Below are 17,899 nucleotides of genomic sequence, written 5' to 3'. Positions count from 1 at the left end.
GACTGATAGGAGCGATGGGAAGGACGGAGGCTGTAAGGTGAACAGATGGCAGAGCACGAAGGACCTTATATTCTATACAGAGCTGCTGGACATTATTCTGAGGACACAGGGGCATGGCTCTTTACAGAGAATTATTGTATTTCAGTGTTTAAGTCTTCAGCAATTTGCAGTGTTGTTCATGGACCCTCTCTGTCAGAGCAACTTCCTTCTGACTCATGCTGCCCCCTGCCCAATAACAGCAATCCTCCCAATTTGCTGGGCCTTCTGGAATGCTCTGATGATTAGATGATTTAATTGAAGACCAAAGGAGATTGTTTTACCTAAGGAAGATTTTTCTGCTTAGAACACCAACACTCAAAGACTCTCCCCAGGCTTCTTCCGTTCTGTGTTAGAAACTGGCTCTGCCTCTGAATCCAGGGATTCATGGCAAGTAAATATCCCCCATATCCTCACAAACATAATTGTGGTTAATACTTTTGAAAAATGTAATGGGATTTCCAGTTTCCACGTCTACACGTAAGGAGCCTAGAATCACTCCATCCTAACAATAGGTAAGAAGTTAAATAGACTAAAAAATCAACTCATTGGATTCATAAGAAAAGTGAGCTCACAGGACAAACCACTACCCCCCAAAGAAAGACCTAGAAGTGAATACAGAGAATCACAACTTACCAGAGCAGAAACCCTGAGCTGAAACCTCTGTGGGAAATAATACCAGCTTAGAACCACCAGGACAGTAATTGACAAATCCTGGAGGCTCCGACTGGACAAGTCTGACAGTTAAAAACTCAAACCGGACCAAGTCATGGCAGGGAGGGTCCTCATCCTTCTGTGAGTTTTACCTTAAGGGGCTTGACCAGGTTCCCACAGTAAATACCAGAGAAAAATCTTATGCTACCAGCAGCAGCAGGAGGGGACCATTTTTGAAATACCCTTGAGCACTCTGTTCTTTCTTTCTTTTTTTCTTTTATTAAGGTTGATTTGTTTTTTTGAGTGGGGGAGGGGATTAGGGAGAGGGAGAGAGAGTCTCAAGCAGACTCGGTGCTGAGCACAGAGCCTGAGGCAGGGGCTCCAACTCACACCCCTGAGATCAGGGCCTGAGCTGAAATTGAGTCGAATGCTAGACCAAATGTGCCACTCAGACACTCCTGGAACATTCCGTTTTTAACAACACCTGCTCTCAGGAGAAACTGATTAACCAGAGGGGTTGTATCAGAGGCTAACTGAGCCAGGGGAAGGAAGAGACCCAACTCCAGCCCATTCTAACCATCTTGTTCTGCATAAGTACATGTGTATTTGGGGGTGGGGCTGGGGGAATCAGAGAATCACTTGTGAAGTTCACAGTCCAGAGGTAAAAGTTCACTAAAAAACTGGGACCTGACCATAAGACTATAGAGCCTTTCCTCTCCCCGACACCTCATCATCACATTACTAAAAGCTTATTTACAGCAGTTCCTTTTACCAAGTACATCATTTCTGGCTATAAGCAAAAATTATAAGCTAGAACAAAAGACAAAAATACAATCTGAAGATACAGAGCAAGCAGAATCAGATATGGCAGGGATGTTGGAATTATCAGACCAGAAATTTAAAACAACTATGATTAGTATGCTAAGGGTTCTAATGGATAAAATAGATAGCAAAGTAAGCACAGAATTGAAAATCTGAAGAAAGAACCCAAAAGAAATGAATGCTAGAGATCAAAAAACACTTAACAGACATGAAGAATGCCTTGGATGGGCTTATCAGTAGGCTGGACATGGCTGAGGAAAGACTCTTTGAGCTCGATACATCAATATACATATACTGGGTATATCAATAGAATCCTTCAAAATCGGAAAGCAGAGAACAAAGACTGAAAAAAATACAGACTATCCAGAAGTATTGAGTAAGAGACGGGTGAGGCTAGGTAGGGATTGATAAGTAGGGGGCTAGGTGACCAGGCTCACAGAAATCCCAGAAATGCTGAGGCGTAATGAAACCGGAGATAAGGGAAGACAACCAGACGACCTCATTTGTCTTATTCAAAGGAGAAGTATTCATGGTGCTGTCAGTGGTGACATCAAGATTTAAGTTCCCTGCTCAGTTTTCTATAAAAGACCGATCATAAAAGCCCTTAGCGGTAACCCATTTGGGATCCCTCTCACTCTAGAGAGCTTTCTTTCTGTTGTCACCTTCATTTTAAACTATCATTTCACCCTTCTGTGTCTGCAAGATTCATTCTTCGGCTCCGTGAGACAAGAACCCTGCAAGCTTGCAACATTTCGGGGCAACGACAAAACAGGTAATATACCCATACTGGGAACAGGAGGAGAAGAAAGGGAGAAAGGAACAGAAAAAATATTTGAGATAATAATGTTTGAGAATTACCCCAAGTTACTGTCAGAAACCAAATTGCAGATTCATGAAGCTCAGAGAATAGCAAGCAGGATAAATGCCAAAACAAAACAAAACAAACACACACACTACACCTAGGCATATTGTATTTTAAAAAATCCTGAGAGACGCCAGAGGGGCTGAAAACCTTACCTACAGAGGAGCAAAGATAAGAATTCTATCCGACTTCTTGGGAACCATATAAACAAGAGAGTGGAGTGAAAGTGTTTTCAAGGTTGGAGAAAGAACAATGTAACGCCCTGGGGAATGGTGTGATTTTGAGTTTCCAAGCTGGTGAAGTTCAGGATCAATTCTGAGCAGCCGAACTGAAAAGGCATAACACTTCTCACAGCTGGATGCAAGGGAACTTTCCATTCAGTCTTTTTACCAGTTGCCACAGACACTTCATAAAATTGCTCACCAGAGGTGGGAGTGTTTTTCAGTTTTATCTCGAGGGTGTGCTCTACTTCACTGGAAGAAAAATCTGTTTACACTTTACCTACCAGTGGTGTAAGACGAGTCTGGTGATGTTAGCTGCTATTAACAACCACCACCGCCACCCCCCAAATCTCTCTAACACAATTAAAGTGCTTTTCTTGTGCATTGCACAATCTAATCCAGAGACTAGGAGAGGGAGCCTCCAATCCATGCACACTCAAGGATTCGGGCTTCTTCTGTGTGGTGGTGGCTTGCCATCACCTAGGACTTTGGAGCCCTCTGCTTTGGGCCAGATGGAAGGGGTATGTATCTCTTCTGCCCACAATCCATTAAAGTCCCATGGCCGCACCTAATCGTAAAGAATGCTGGTGAAGGCAATCCAGCCGTATGCCCAGTTTCTCTTCCTTAATTTCCATGTGAGGACCTGCCTTAACCAGCCCCACCTTTCTGTTTTATTCCAGTTATGTTTTCGTGAGATGTTGTAACAGTCTTTCCTTCCCAGCTCTGGTCGTACGCTGTGACTTGGTTATTGACTAGACATTGTCATGACTTTTACATTCATATCATAAACATTTTAATATATTTGCTTTCTCATAAACTCTTTACTGTTCATATTATTTTGATATGGTAGACAAGGAAATGGTGGTGTCTATTAAATTCTTTTGAAGGTATCTCTTATGTCTTTTTTATTTCTTAGCAAAGAATTGATTTTACTGATTTGTTGAAGTGTTTGAGTTACATGCTACTTTATAAGAATACTTGTGTGACTCAAAAGACTATTGATATTGTTAAGCCATAAATTTAGCCTTAAACTTTCTAGCAACCAATATGCATAGTTAAGTGTTATTTGATCATATACAGATCCTAATCATTTATCATCAAAATCGTTTAGTAAAATATTTTGGAAGGCTATGGAAAATGGAGGAGAGAACTAATAAGTTGGCAAGAGTTACTTAACACAAAGAAATCTCTTTTCTACTTCTTGTGAAATTGTCAAAAATTGCACAAACTTATACAGATGCTGTATAAGATTACATTTTTTTTGTGAAAAAAAAATGGAGAAGAGCTTCATATTAAAGTTTGACCCAGGTGAGGGCTGGATGGGGTTCGGCAGTGGGGAGAAGCCTGGTGAGATTCTAAGATGAAACTGTACAACGTACCAGTGAAGTCTTCTGATTCCAACCTACATTTTCCCTTCTTTACTTGAAACCCATTTTCTATTGGAAAATGTCATCCTCTTTCACATGATCATCTGTTAAATCTCTGAAGACAGTCTTTTTACTATGGAATTTGATATCACATCAAGTAACTCTTAAAACTCATGCAATAAAAACAAACAGTGATAACAAGAGGTAACTTTCCCTGAGTGTTCACTATGCAGCTAGTATTATTCAAATATCCCATGTCGATCAACTACAACATCCATCTAAAGTAAGTACTACTGGCACAGAGAAGTTAAAAAATTTACCCAAGTTCACACAGCGACTGACTAGAGAGCCTAGATTTGATTTACGTTTTTTATAGGAATTTTCATATAGTATTCTTCCTATCCACAGGGGCAGTTTTCAACAGCTTTTTAAAGGTTTATTATAAAGCACCAATTAGGTTACAAATTACATTTCCCTGTTAGTTCACAGCGTAACAGACTACCTTTATAAAACTTATGCAGAACAAAGCAAGTACCTTACCTATTTTACCTCGTCTATGTGTTACCACTTTGTTTACCCAATTCCTACTAAATATGCCTACCTATTAGGTACAATGTCATATATTTAAATTTATTTAAGTTTACAAAGTGTCCTATCCTTTTTTTTTTTAATATTTCATTTATTTATTTGACAGAGAGACAGCCGGCGAGAGAGGAAACATAAGCAGGGGGAGTGGGAGAAGTAGGCTCCCAGTGGAGCAGGGAGTCCGATGCGGGACTTGATCCCAGGACTCTGGGATCATGCCCTGGGCCGAAGGCAGACACTTAACGACTGAGCCACCCAGGTGCCCCAACGAAGTGTCCTATTCTATCTGAATTTGCCTCCAAACTTCCATTCCTGTGCCCTACTTTATGATTATACAACTTAACATTCCTCATAGTCAGAAAGTTTACTCGAGTCCTCTCCTAACTTCCTGATTGATGTTGACTTGGTCACAAGTGAGCCCCGGTTCCTTTTCCCATAGTTTAAAATTGAGGTGTGAAGCCTAGTTTATTAAATTCACACAGGCAAAGGCTGACATTGAAATTGCAGTTAGGAGTTTCCACACTGTTTAAAAAATAGGGTTTTCTGTACTTGAATTGGACATTTCTTAATGCCCGAAAAAAAGAGTTAAGGAAAACTATGAAAAAATACCCAGGTTAGAATATGAGAAAGAAAATAGTCCTAGTCCTGAGCTGGGCAGAAGTTTATGATCTAATGTGATGAGTTACTCCTTCCAAGAAATAAATCGCAAGTGTACTTGATAAAGTTTAATGACTTGAAGAGCCACTTCTGTGAACCCCACCCTTTGTCTCTCAGCCCCAGAGAGAAACCTAATAACCTCTAATCTTTAGTTCCTCAAAGAGTCTAATGAGTTTAGGCTATAATCTAATCTAACTATAAGTTTAAGCTCTCTGCTTTCCTATTAAACATCTCTACCAGGAGAGACATCATTCAGCGGGCTTGAAATAAAGTTTTTACTCCTTAGAATGACTTTGTCTGGGACACTGATTTTGAGATATTTTTAATGGGACTTTGTGATTTTTATTAAAATTCAAGTTGAACTAATGGAGGTAACACTTAAATTTTATTAGCTGCATTGTTGAATTTACTCCTTTCCTTTCCAAAGACTAGCTTTTGATAGGATGGCTTTGCTAGGAGGCCAGAGCCTCAGGACATTGATGCCTGGGCGGGGTGGGGGGGGTTGCCTAAGGGAAGAAAGTATTAGGCTCAAAAGTCAGCATAATTAGAAAACCAAGAGACATGGAACACAGTTTGATATGAAGTAGCTCTCTCCAACTCTGACTATAAATCCTAAAAGTCAAAGGTGAGTTATGGAAGGTTCCAGTTTATGGAAGATTACTTATTTAATGCAACTTAACTTTAAAAAAAAACCTAAATTTTCCTATGCATCGTTTATTTCAGGATATTACTTGCTAACCCCCTAGGTACTATACAAGAACTAAGATAAATGATTTAACTCTAACATCAGTTCTCTGAATGACCGGAATAGAGTTTCCCTATCTTGACATGAACTATAAAATGCACATCTTTAAAAATACATAGATGTTTTTTAAAATACAAGAAAACTCATTCATGTATTGATTATAATTATTTTATTATAAATTATTATATTTATATTTATTATAATTATAAACTATTAATTATAACATAATCCTTTGAGGCACAGGTCAGTCAAATAGCTTTGATTCAAAAAGTAGAAAGTAAAAAAAGACACCTCTTCTGACTTCCTGGTTTTCCAAACCCAAGCATTTTGGGCTGGAGAAAGGCTGTACGCAGTATATATTTCCAGAGGGGTGTGGTCAAACGTCCACCAGATGGCACTGCACCTAGTCAGGTCTGTGAATGTCCTTACCTCCTTCCCTTGCTCAGCTCTGTCCCATTTCTACCTCAAGATTGCTACCAGATTTTAAATGTCCACTCACTACTCTTGTTTGTGGACTATCACAGGGGCTGGTTGGCCCCCCACGTCCAACCTGTCACCATGGAGATACCCAAGTTTCATCAGGTGACTCATTCTTTCCTTCCTTAACCCCCAGCACTGATCATTACTTTTTATTACATTCTACAATTCCCTGCTGGTATTTTCTCATTACTCTAGCAGTTCTGGACTTGGCTTCTGTTAGGCAAAATATACTTTTTCCTGAGTTTTTTTTTTTTTTTTGAGATTTCTCTTAGGATTCCCCCCATATAACTTGTGTATTCTGACTGCTATTGGTTTTCACAAGATTCAGTCAGTAACTCACAACTCATATGTGCTGGTCAGTCTCATCAGACTGTGAGGGTGAGCCCTTTGGTTGTCACAGAAAGCTCTGCAACAGCTGCAAATAATTAACACTAGCAGCTTCTAAAACAAAATCTGAAGGAGTGAATGATTTGGTGTGTTGCCAATGGCAGGAAGCCTGTATTAGTGATTAAGTCACTCCATTGAGCCTTTGATTCATAGGTTTGCTTTCTGTCAGAGGCTTTAAAAAAATTAGAATTACATTTTATGAGGCCAGCATTACCCTGATATGAAAACAGACAAGGACTCCCCTCAAAAAGAAAATTACATGAATATTAGTGCAGAAAACCTCAACAAAATATTAGCAAATCAAATTCACCAGTACATGAAAAGGATCATATACCATGATCGAGTGGGATTTACTCCAGGGATGCAAGGATGGTTCAACCTTGGCAAAGCTTAATGAGATATACCACATTATACCCAAACATAATAAAGGCCATAAATGACAAACCCACAGTTAACATCATTCTCAATGGTAAAAAGCTGAAAGCTTTTCCTCTAAGATCAGGAACAAGACAAGGATGCCCACTCTTACCATTTTTAGTCACATACTACTGGAAGCCCTAGTCGGAGTAATTAGGCGGGAAAAAAAAGACATCTAAATTGGAAAGGAGGAAGTAAAACTGTCCCTATTGGCAGATGACATGATACTATATATAGAAAACCCAAAAACTCCACTAAAGAAACTGTTAGAACTAATGAGTGAATTCAGTAAAGTAGTGGGGTATAAAATCAATATACAGAAATCTGTAGTGCTTCTATATACTAATAATGAATTACCAGAAAGAAAAATTAAGAAAATGATCCAATTTACAATTGTATCAAAAATAATAAAGTATCTAGGAATACATTTAACCAAGGAGGTGAAAGACCTATACATTGAAAACTAAGACATCGATGAAAGAAACTGAAAAAGACACAAATAAATGGAAAGATTTCATGCCCACAGATTAAAAGAATTAATATTGTTAAAATGTTCATACCACCCAAAGCAATCTACAGATTCAAGGCAATCCCTATCAGAATTGCAATGGTATTTTTCACACCACTAGAACACATAATCGTCAAATTTGTATGGAACCACAAAAGATCCTGAATAGTCAACACAGTTCTGAGAAAGAACGAAACTAGAGGTATCACACTCTCTGATTTCAAACTATACTACAAATCTATGATAATCAAACCAGTATGATATTGGCATAAAAACAGACACACAGATCAATGGAACAGAGTTGAGAGCCCAGAATTAAACCCATGCACATATGGACATTGATTTACAACAAAAGAGCCAAGAACATGAAATGTAACAACAACAACAAAAAATCTCTTTAGTAAGTGCTATATGAAATGTGAACAACCATAGGCAGAATGAAACTAGACCACTATCTTACACCATATACAAAAATTAACCCAAAATGGATTAAAGACTTGAATGTCAGACCCCAAATCATAAAATTCCTAGAAGAAAACATAGGTGGTAAGCTCCTCAGTGTCAGTCTTATAGGTACTTCTGTAGATGCAACGCCAAAGGCAAGGGAAACAAAAGCAAAAAATAAACGAATAGGATTCCACCAGACTAAAAAGCCCTTGTACAGTGAAAGAAACCATTATCGAAACAAAAAGGCAACCTACTGAATGGGAGAAGTTTTCCACAAATCATATATCCAACAAAGGATTAATATCCAAAATATATAAAGAACTCCTACAATTCAATGACAAAAAACCCAATTAAAAAAATGGGCAGAGGATCTGAAGTGACAATTTTCCAAAGAAGACATACAGTTGGGCAACAGGCACATGAAAAGATGTACAGCATCACAAATGATTAGGGAAATGCAAATCAAAAACCACAGTGAGGTTTCACCTCACAGCAGTTAGAATGGCTACTATCAAAAAGACAAGAAATAACAAGTGTTGGAGAGAATGTGGAGAAAGAGAACGCTCGTCGCTACTGGTCAGAATATAAATTAGTGCACCTGCTATGGAAAACAGTGTGGAGGTTCCTCAAAAACCTAAGACTGGAGCAACAATATGATCCAGCAATTCCACTTCTGGGTATTTATCTGAAGCATAAAAAAACACTGATTTGAAAAGATATATGTACCCCTGTGTTCATTGCAGCAGTATTTACAATAGCCAAAAAATTAAAACAACTTAAATGTCCATCAGTGGATGAGTGGATTGAGAAGATGTGGTATGTATACTGAATACTACTCAGCCACAAAAAGGAATGAAATCTTGCCATTTGCAACAACCTGGGCAAATTATGAAGGCATTATTCTGTGAAGTAAGCTGGTTAAAGACAACTGCTATATGATTTCACTCATAAAAACCAAAATGATCTCAGGACCCCTGGGTGACTCAGTCAGTTAGGCAACTTCCTTCGGCCCAGGTCATGATCCCAGGGTCCCAGGATTGAGTCCCGCCTTAGGCTCCTTGCTCAGGGGGGAGCCTGTTTCTCCCTTTATCTGCTGCTCCCCCTGCTTGTGTGCACGCTCTCTCTCTGACAAATAAATAAATAAAATCTTAAAAAAAAAGATCTAAAACCAGAGCAAAACAAACAAATAAAACACATAGATACAGAGAACAGATTGGTGGTTACCAGAGAGGAAACGGGGATGGGGGAGAGCAAAATGAGTGAAGGGGGTCAATCGTATGGTGATGGATGGTAACTTGTAGTGGTGATCACTTCGTAGTGCATACAGATGCTGAATTACAGTGCTGTACACCTGAAAGTTACATAAGGTCATATACCAATTTTATCTTAATAAAAAAAATGCAAGTTGCAACTTTCCTTGATGCAATGAAACAGAAAAGGGATGTTCAGGTGAAATTCCAAAAGCAAAGGGAGAGGCATAGTAGTTTCAGCCAGATGATATAAAGTGACCTATTACCCAAAAGTCGCTCTAGTTTGTTGACCAATTTCTCATTATCCCTTTGGTGAGTCACTCTGGCTGTCCGACTTCATTCCGGTTTGTAACAGTGCATCAGTTATAAGAATCGCCATCAAGGAAGAAGGAACTGGCCATAATCCACGAACAACAAACAGCCATTCTTAATTTTTGCTCTCATATTTCAAAATTTTCACTTGTTAGAATTGTTTTCTTTATATCATGATTATCTATTGTTTTGTTCAATGATAAAGTATAAACAACAACAACAACAACAAAAATCCCACATCTCTCCAGTCCTTAGATACCTCAACCCATGACTCTGGGTTGTAATGTCATCTCATTATTCAGTTTCTTTAGAAGTAAATTATTAGAGGGGTGCCTGGGCGTCTCAGTCAGTGAAACATCTGCCTTCAGCCTCAGGTCATGATTTCAGGATCCTGGGATCAAACCCTGCATCCCGCTCCCTGCTCAACAGGGAGTCTGTTTCTCCCTCTCCCTCTGCCCCTGCTTGTGTTCTTTCTTGCTCAATCTCTCTCTCAAATAAATAGAATAAAAAAGAAAAAAAAAGTAAAGTATTAGAGTAGTCCATATGTAGCTTCTGATTTTGCCAAGAGCCAACCATGACTACACACACACACACACACACACACACACACACACACACACACAGTTGACCTTCAAGCAATGCAATGACCCGTATAAAGTTGAAAATCAACGTATAGCTTTTAGCCCCCAAACCTTAATTACTAATAGCCTACCGTTGACCAGAAGCCATACCAGTAACATAAAGTTGATTAGTATATATTTTGTATATTATATGTGTTATATACTGTATTCTTACAATTAAGTAAGCTAGGGAAAAGAAAATGTTATAAAGAAAATCATAAGGAAGAGAAAATACATTTACAGTACTATACTGTATTTCTTGAAAAAGTCTGCAAATAAGTGGTCCACACAGTTCAAACCCATGTTGTTCAAGTGTCATATATATATATGTATATATTTTTTAAGAATCTGCTTAACAAATTCATTGATATCAAATGCTTTTGTGGACATAGCAGGATTTATTACAGTTTACATAAAGAACAGGGAAAGGAGAAGTTGCTGTGAACACACACAGTACCCGATTTAATAAATCTCCATTAGCCAGTTGCTGTTTTATCTAAATGCCCCCTTCAGCCCCACCCTCATCCCATCAGAGATCCCTTCTCTCTCCTTCTTCCACCATCACAGCGCTCACTCCCTTCTGCTTCCTTCTACCATTTATTTATTTATTTATTTATTTATTTATTTATTTATTTATTGCAGAGTACCAGAGTGCTAGCCAGCTTTTACTTTGCGAAGGGCCTATTAAATTTTTTTTTAAAGATTTTATTTATTTATTTGTCAGAGAGAGAGCATGCACAAGCAGGGGAGCAGCTGGCAGAGCAGGTAGAGGGAGAAGCAGGCTCCCTGCTGAGCAGGGAGCCAGACTTGGGGCTCAATCCCAGGACCCTGAGATCATGACATGAGATGAAGACAGACGCTTAACTGACTGAGCCACCCAGCCGTCCCGTGCCTATTAGATCTTATTTCAATAAACCAGTCTCTCTCAGGAAGGCAAGATGGGGGATGCAAAAGGAGTCGTTGCATAAAAAAATAGTAACTTTTTCAGATCATTATATTGCACACGAGCTTCTCTACTTTCCCATGTGAAACTAATTATTTAGATCCTAAAACAGAGCCATAAAAGAGTTCAATTGGTTTTACAAAAGTTTTAAACAATTCCAGTTTTAGTTTTACTGGCATTCATATAAATTACTGGGCTCTTTTCCCCTCTGGTGTGCCTACCTGCCTTCCACCAGATGTAAGATAGATGATTCTGTGCAAGACTATGTCAACTAATTACATCAAGACTTATCTGTTTTTGACCTTTCACTTCTTTTCGTCCACATTCCCCCACATTCCAAGTCCCCCACATTCCTCTTCTGCAAGAAGCATGAAAGAGATAAAGGGCGGCGGACAAGAAATTGTTTTTTGGCTACTTGCCTCAGCTTGACTTTCTATGTTCATCTGCTAACTTGCCTACATAGCTATATACTCCGCGATTAGAAAAAAAAAAAAAGAACCAAAGCAAACAGCAGTGTATGTTTCAATGCTAATGAGGCTGATGGTAAGTTTTTTGAGTGCTGGGATCAATTGATGGAAGGTTCCCTCAGAAGCCACCTGTTTTCTGGCACTGTTCCTTACCTTATTGGGTTTTTCCAACCTGCTTTCCAAAGCCAGGGATCATATCAATGAGTTAGGTCTCCTTTCTACAAGGGCATACTGTCCGACTGAAGAACAAACAAGGAGTGTGTGTCCAGGTACTAACTCATTTCCAATGTTGGGATGGGGGGAAAAAAGACTTTAAAAAATGCCTGTCATTCTAATGACAAGTCTACATTTTTATTAAATTCAACTTGATGTTTTATCAGACACGTCTTGTGTGCAAGATCTTTTGCTAGGTGCTGGGGATACAAATGCATAGGAGACAATTTCTTTGTGTTTGATGAATTTATGATATGGATAGCAAGATAATTTGACAGTAATTATCAAGAGCATTAATCATAAGCAAAGGAACTGGAACAACTTGGATAGAGGTCAATAGTATAGTTAAATAAAGATTGAAATGAAATATCATCATTTAAAATAATAATTGTGAAGACAAAATAGATTAATCCTAAGGATATTCTACTGATAGTTACTAAATTCAATTTCATTATGAAAGCATGCTCAATGTCATTTGTATGGTTAATCAGACTGATCTAAGGACAAACATACCCTAAGAAGTATAGTATATAGGGCTATACAGGGCCAGGGAGTGTATGGAGATTATGACAAAGAGAAGCTATTTCTTTTAAACAGACTGGAATTGTACACTGGCCACTGAAAGAGGAGACTCCATAATGTAATACATAAAGGATATTTGGGGTAACAGTTAATTACAGGCTGCATGATATAAAAATTTTCTTTGGAACCCAAAGTTTAAATTTATGCAGCTGAAGCTCAGACTCTTTCTAGGGCTGTCTCTTCTAACCTCTAAAAATACAAAAAAGTACAAGTGACCTATATTTTCTGCATAGAGTCCCCAATTTTCTTTAATGGGGAAAAAAGCTAAATGTACATTTTTATTAAAAAATAGACAAAAAATAATCTTACAAAGACAAACAGCTGAATGAAATTGAATTATGGTACCTCAAGTACATGGACTATTACACGAGAATTAACAGGACAGTTCTGAAGAAAAATAAGTATGTTTGCTAATTCAATAAGGAAAAAAAATTAAGACTCTAAATTATTGATCTTGAACACATTTATTTATAAAATTTTAATTGCATATGGACAAGTTCAAGAAGAGTACATAGGAATGTAAATAGTTGTTTTAGGGTGGGAGAATTATAGCTGAAGGTTTTTCTTTCATTAATTAAAATATTTTTATAATTAGATAAAAAAGAAAACTAGGGGCTTAGAGTTACTCGTCATATTCTGCTGAATTCGTTATGACAGCCCATCTATGAAGGAGGAAGACACCTCTATCTTATAAAGTGGAAAATATTTTAAAGATCCAGAGTCATTCAGTGTTAGAACTTAGAATGTAATATTAAAAGAAATCTACTTCCAGGGGCGCCTGGGTGGCACAGCAGTTAAGTGTCTGCCTTCGGCTCAGGGCATGATCCCGGCGTTATGGGATTGAGCCCCACATCAGGCTCTTCCGCTATGAGCCTGCTTCTTCCTCTCCCACTCCCCCTGCTTGTGTTCCCTCTCTTGCTGGCTGTCTCTATCTCTGTCAAATAAATAAATAAAATCTTAAAAAAAAAAAAAAAGAAATCTACTTCCGTACGTTGTGTAAATTGCTCCCACCATTTTCACAGGAAAAGCTAGCTAGCTGTCCTTACTTGGAAAGAGAATAATAATAAAACATACTTTGCTATTTTCTTGTTTTGTTTTTATGTATGTTTGTTTAGCTCTAATGAGACTAAGTGGTACCTCATCAGTACTCAATACATGTGCACGGTGTGGTGGGAGTGTTGTCCAAGACTGATAAGAGTCTGGGAGGAGTACAACTGTGGCCTTGAGTTCACCTCCATAAAGGGCACAGCTCTTCACTATCCTACTTCAAGGAGGACTTGGGGAAAAGAAGATCTGGCCCCCATCAATGCCCTGCCATAAATGTTTCCTTTGGAGAAAGAGCAGAGTACAAATGAAAGGATAAATAAGCAACCATTTGGATCACCTCTTTCTTCATCCCTTTACTCTTGAGGTTTAATTGACACACAAAGAACCCAGGGGTTTGTAAATACCAAGGCCCCCCTTCCTAGTCCTGGGGAAAGGCACAACAAGGGCTAACATTAGCAGTCACATGTATTCATTAATTCATTCAGCCAGCATCTGAGGAACCCCCAGAGGTGTGACGATCCTCTCGTGTCAAAGTTCATACGGGATCAGCAAATAGGATCAAGAGAGGGGAGATGTGCTGAGTTTTATTTTAAGCTTCTGATTGGGTTTCCCATACCAGGCTTAATAAAGTTTCACTGGAGCAAATCATCGCAAATATCCTGCTTCTTAAGCCTTTTGACAGAAATGAGCCACCATGGCAGGGAAAGGGATTTTACAAGGATGATTATGCAATGGTATACGGATCGGCCAAAACTGCATGATATTCGATATCTTTGAAGAGCCTGGTGTTCCTGCTTTGCAATGACTCAATGAAATGTCCTTCACACTGTCTCTTGGGAGACTTCCCTCCTGTCCCACCTATCTGTGGTTCTTCAACCACACCCAAACATTGCTCCCACTCTCCGAATTTCCCAATTCTCAAGTATTTGTCACCCTGAGTTATTATAGCACCCCAATTCACTTTCACACACTTAAATAGTTATGGGAAAATTAGTCATGTTGTTAGCTACTGGAAAATAAATTTGTAATGATTTTGTCTGAACTGTCGCAGAGTATACTTCCTTGAATTCTGGAATCCAGGTAAGGGAGACTGGAATGATTGAAATGCTATAGTGATAAGAGCTAGAAAACAGAGAAAGAAGGTCAAAGTGGCCATTACAAGAAAAATGGTAAACTGAAGTTGATTTGAACAAGCAGATATAGATACAAATCATGTACAAAAAGAAGCTACCCCAGCTGTGAAAAAGGCTAAAACTGAGTAAGACGTAAGCATTCTGGAACCTGAAAAAGCTTGTGACCTAGTGAGAAAGATGGATATTAAATGTGAAATGCCCATTGAGAAATACAAATATAGTTAGGTAGGAGCACCAAGAAAAAGTGATTAACCCTGCATATTATAGCCTGTGGGGCATGGAGCTCATTAAAATCATGGGCTTCCTAGTCAGACAGGCCTGGGTTAAAATCCTTTACCATCTATTGGTTCTCTAGTTTCATGATCTTAAGCAACTTACTATCTCAAAGGTAGAATGGGTTTAATACTAATAATTATCTCATAAGATCACTGTGAGCCTTGAAAAACTCACGCACAGGCGCCGTGTGACACGGTAAATGCTCTACACGTTCTCTATTATCAGCAAGTTACTAAAATGGTCCGTTAGAAAAAGCCTATGTTAGGATGATTATAAGGTCATTGCTTTATCTTCTACAATTCAGTTCCTCAGAGATTCAGATTATCAAAGGCTAAAAAGCAAAATAGGCAAGAAATATGGAAAAGAGGAGCCATAGTATTTTGCTTACTGGTCTTTGCTTTCATGGTCTTTGTCTACTGCCCCTGGTCCCAGACATAGGAGCCTTCAGACTCCAGATTATGTCATCCTTCTGCGAAGAATTCTGGGGCGGGGTTGGCACTTGCTCATCCAGTTTTCCATAGCAGGTGGCATGCAGCTCCTAACTCATAACCATAACCACAACCATAATACCTACAATTTATTGAGCACATATCACTACTGTTCAATGTCATTCTCTCTTATCTCTGATGCATCTCTGTAATGCCAAATAATAATGGGAATGATTGCTCCCATTTTGCAGATAAGGAAACTGAGGACTAGATAAGTCAAGAGAGTTGTATAAGCCCACCAAGTAGAAAATGAGATATGAACAATTGTCTGACTGATGCCAAAGGCCAATTTTAGCTGTTCGCCACATTGCCTCCTCCTTTCCACATATTATTTAAACTATTGGTTTAAATGTCTAGTTCCCTGACCAAAAACTCTGAGGGACCAGAGGCTCCTCCAGCAATTTACGTAGAACTGACATGTACTAAGTACTGTTTGTTCATCAAAAGAACTGAATGAATGAATAGACAAATGAACTCTTATTCTCAAAACATTCAGTAGAGGCAGTGCATCTATGTTCATGCATGGCTCAACGTTCATCTTCTTGTACCCTGCGATTTTGTTAAATTTATTAACTTTTACAGCTTTTTGTGGATTCCTGAGGATTTTCTGCATGCACAATTATGTCTTCCACAAGTAAAAATAGTTTACCGCTCTCTTTCCAATATTAATAGTTTATTACCAGTAGTTCATTCTTTACATTGTTGTACAGTATCCAAATCAACTTTTAAAATACAATCCTTTAAATATTTGGGAATTTCATAAGATTTCTATGTTAGGGTAATATCTAAGTTGGTGTCACGAAAAGACCCCAAATTAGAGTTGTCCAAATAAAATGAAGATTTATTTCCTTGTGTGCAATTCTCTTGGCTAGTCCCAGGAAAGGGAGTGCTTTTGTGTCCCATAAACAGTACTATTCCCTAGCCTGCCGTCCTCGTCTGCGTGATCAAGGCTGGTCTCTGAAGTCTGCCTTCCAGTCGGGAAGAAAGGAGGGAAACAGGAAGTCCAGATGAAGCGATTTCCTGTTAGGAAAATAGGGAGGAAGTTGAGCCTGTCTCTTCTAGTCACATTTCATAGGAGAAAATGCAGTCACCGGGCACACAAACCTGAGGAGGAAGCTGGGCCATGTAATCTCTAGCTGGGCAGGTAGAAAAAGGAAGGAAAAACTGGGAGCAATTTTCAGACTGCCGCACTCTTCAAGAGCAAATGCAAAAATACTTTTCTTACCTAATGTCAGTCTTTGGATCAACATCCAGAAAGAAAGCCACACCCCTTTCCACTATGTGAAAATGCCATTAGCAGAAGAGACAGAGAGCGAGTCTTCAAATCCTGGTCACTATTCCATAGGAAAGGAGAGGAGTTATTCCACTTCCAGAGTGTTCTAAGAGCATTGTGAGCAAAATTAGGGCAATAAAGAGGGAGCTTGCATCTGGGTTTTCCGCTGGCATGCTTCAGTTTTTCCTAGGCTGCTGCTGGAAGAAAATGAAACACATCAAAGATGTGGAAAGATGGAGAGAAGCCATTAGGTACAGACGCACTGGCTACAGGGCGAAGTGACAGCTAACGGCAGGGATAGAGACAGAACACAGCAAGGAGAAGGCACAACAGTCTGGGATCATTTAATGCAGAGCAAATATCCCTAAGCACCCTTGAGTGTTTTCTGAAGGCCTCGCTGTGTGGCTGCCAGGTCCCGAAACTGATGTTTATGAGGACGAACTCATGCGGAGGTCCTCTCTAGAAGATGAGTATAGGCCCCAGTATTACTTACATCCTCTCTATCTCTCGTTCCTCTCCTCTCCCCAACTCCCCCACCAGAAACCAATCCTAGGATAGTTTTTGTCCCGGTTAAATGAGATTTAAGTGAATGCTAAAAAAAAAAAAAAATACCTTCAATGAGAAAAGAAATCTCAAAGGAGGTACGTATAACCTAATGGAATGATTGCCATATGATCAGTAATTAGGTTAAATGGCCCAATATTCACAGGAGGATGCATTTAGTACAGTTTATAAAGACATAGTAGATAAAATTAAAATGCTTCCATGCCTTAAGGGCAAACTTTATTTACCCAGATAGCCTCATTACACATAGAAGTATGCAAATCAGGTATTGATAAGTTAAGCCTCAGGAACTTGGCATTTAATAAAGGTTTTCATTCTTTTCCATGCTTTATTATGCAGAGAAAACGTAGTTGATGAAAATGAGAAGATGTTAATGGATATGTTTAAAGTTATGATTGGTCATAATTGTGCATGTGTGTTTTGCTTTGTCAGTTTCCCAACTTTAGAATAAAACCTGGGCTTAAAATGAGTGTTACTGGAGAGATTTTTCAGTCAAGTTAAGAATATCATTTGCTGTCACTGCAAGAATCTGTCCAAAGAAGA

General features: G+C 38.8%; 1 protein-coding gene across 1 annotated transcript in view; it reads left to right on the top strand.

Moving 5' to 3' along the window:
• Positions 1-2,189: 2,189 nt before the first annotated feature.
• PRG4 (proteoglycan 4) overlaps positions 2,190-17,899 on the top strand; it is a 34,673-nt gene continuing 18,963 nt past the window's right edge. Inside the window, exon 1 of the mRNA XM_034666793.1 lies at positions 2,190-2,284. The gene's annotated coding sequence lies outside the window, so the exon portion shown is untranslated. The remainder of the gene's footprint in view (positions 2,285-17,899) is intronic.

The sequence above is a fragment of the Ailuropoda melanoleuca genome, chromosome 8 (genome assembly GCF_002007445.2).
Source record: "Ailuropoda melanoleuca isolate Jingjing chromosome 8, ASM200744v2, whole genome shotgun sequence".
NCBI lineage: Eukaryota > Metazoa > Chordata > Mammalia > Carnivora > Ursidae > Ailuropoda > Ailuropoda melanoleuca.
This window is presented reverse-complemented; position numbering and strand designations above follow the sequence as displayed.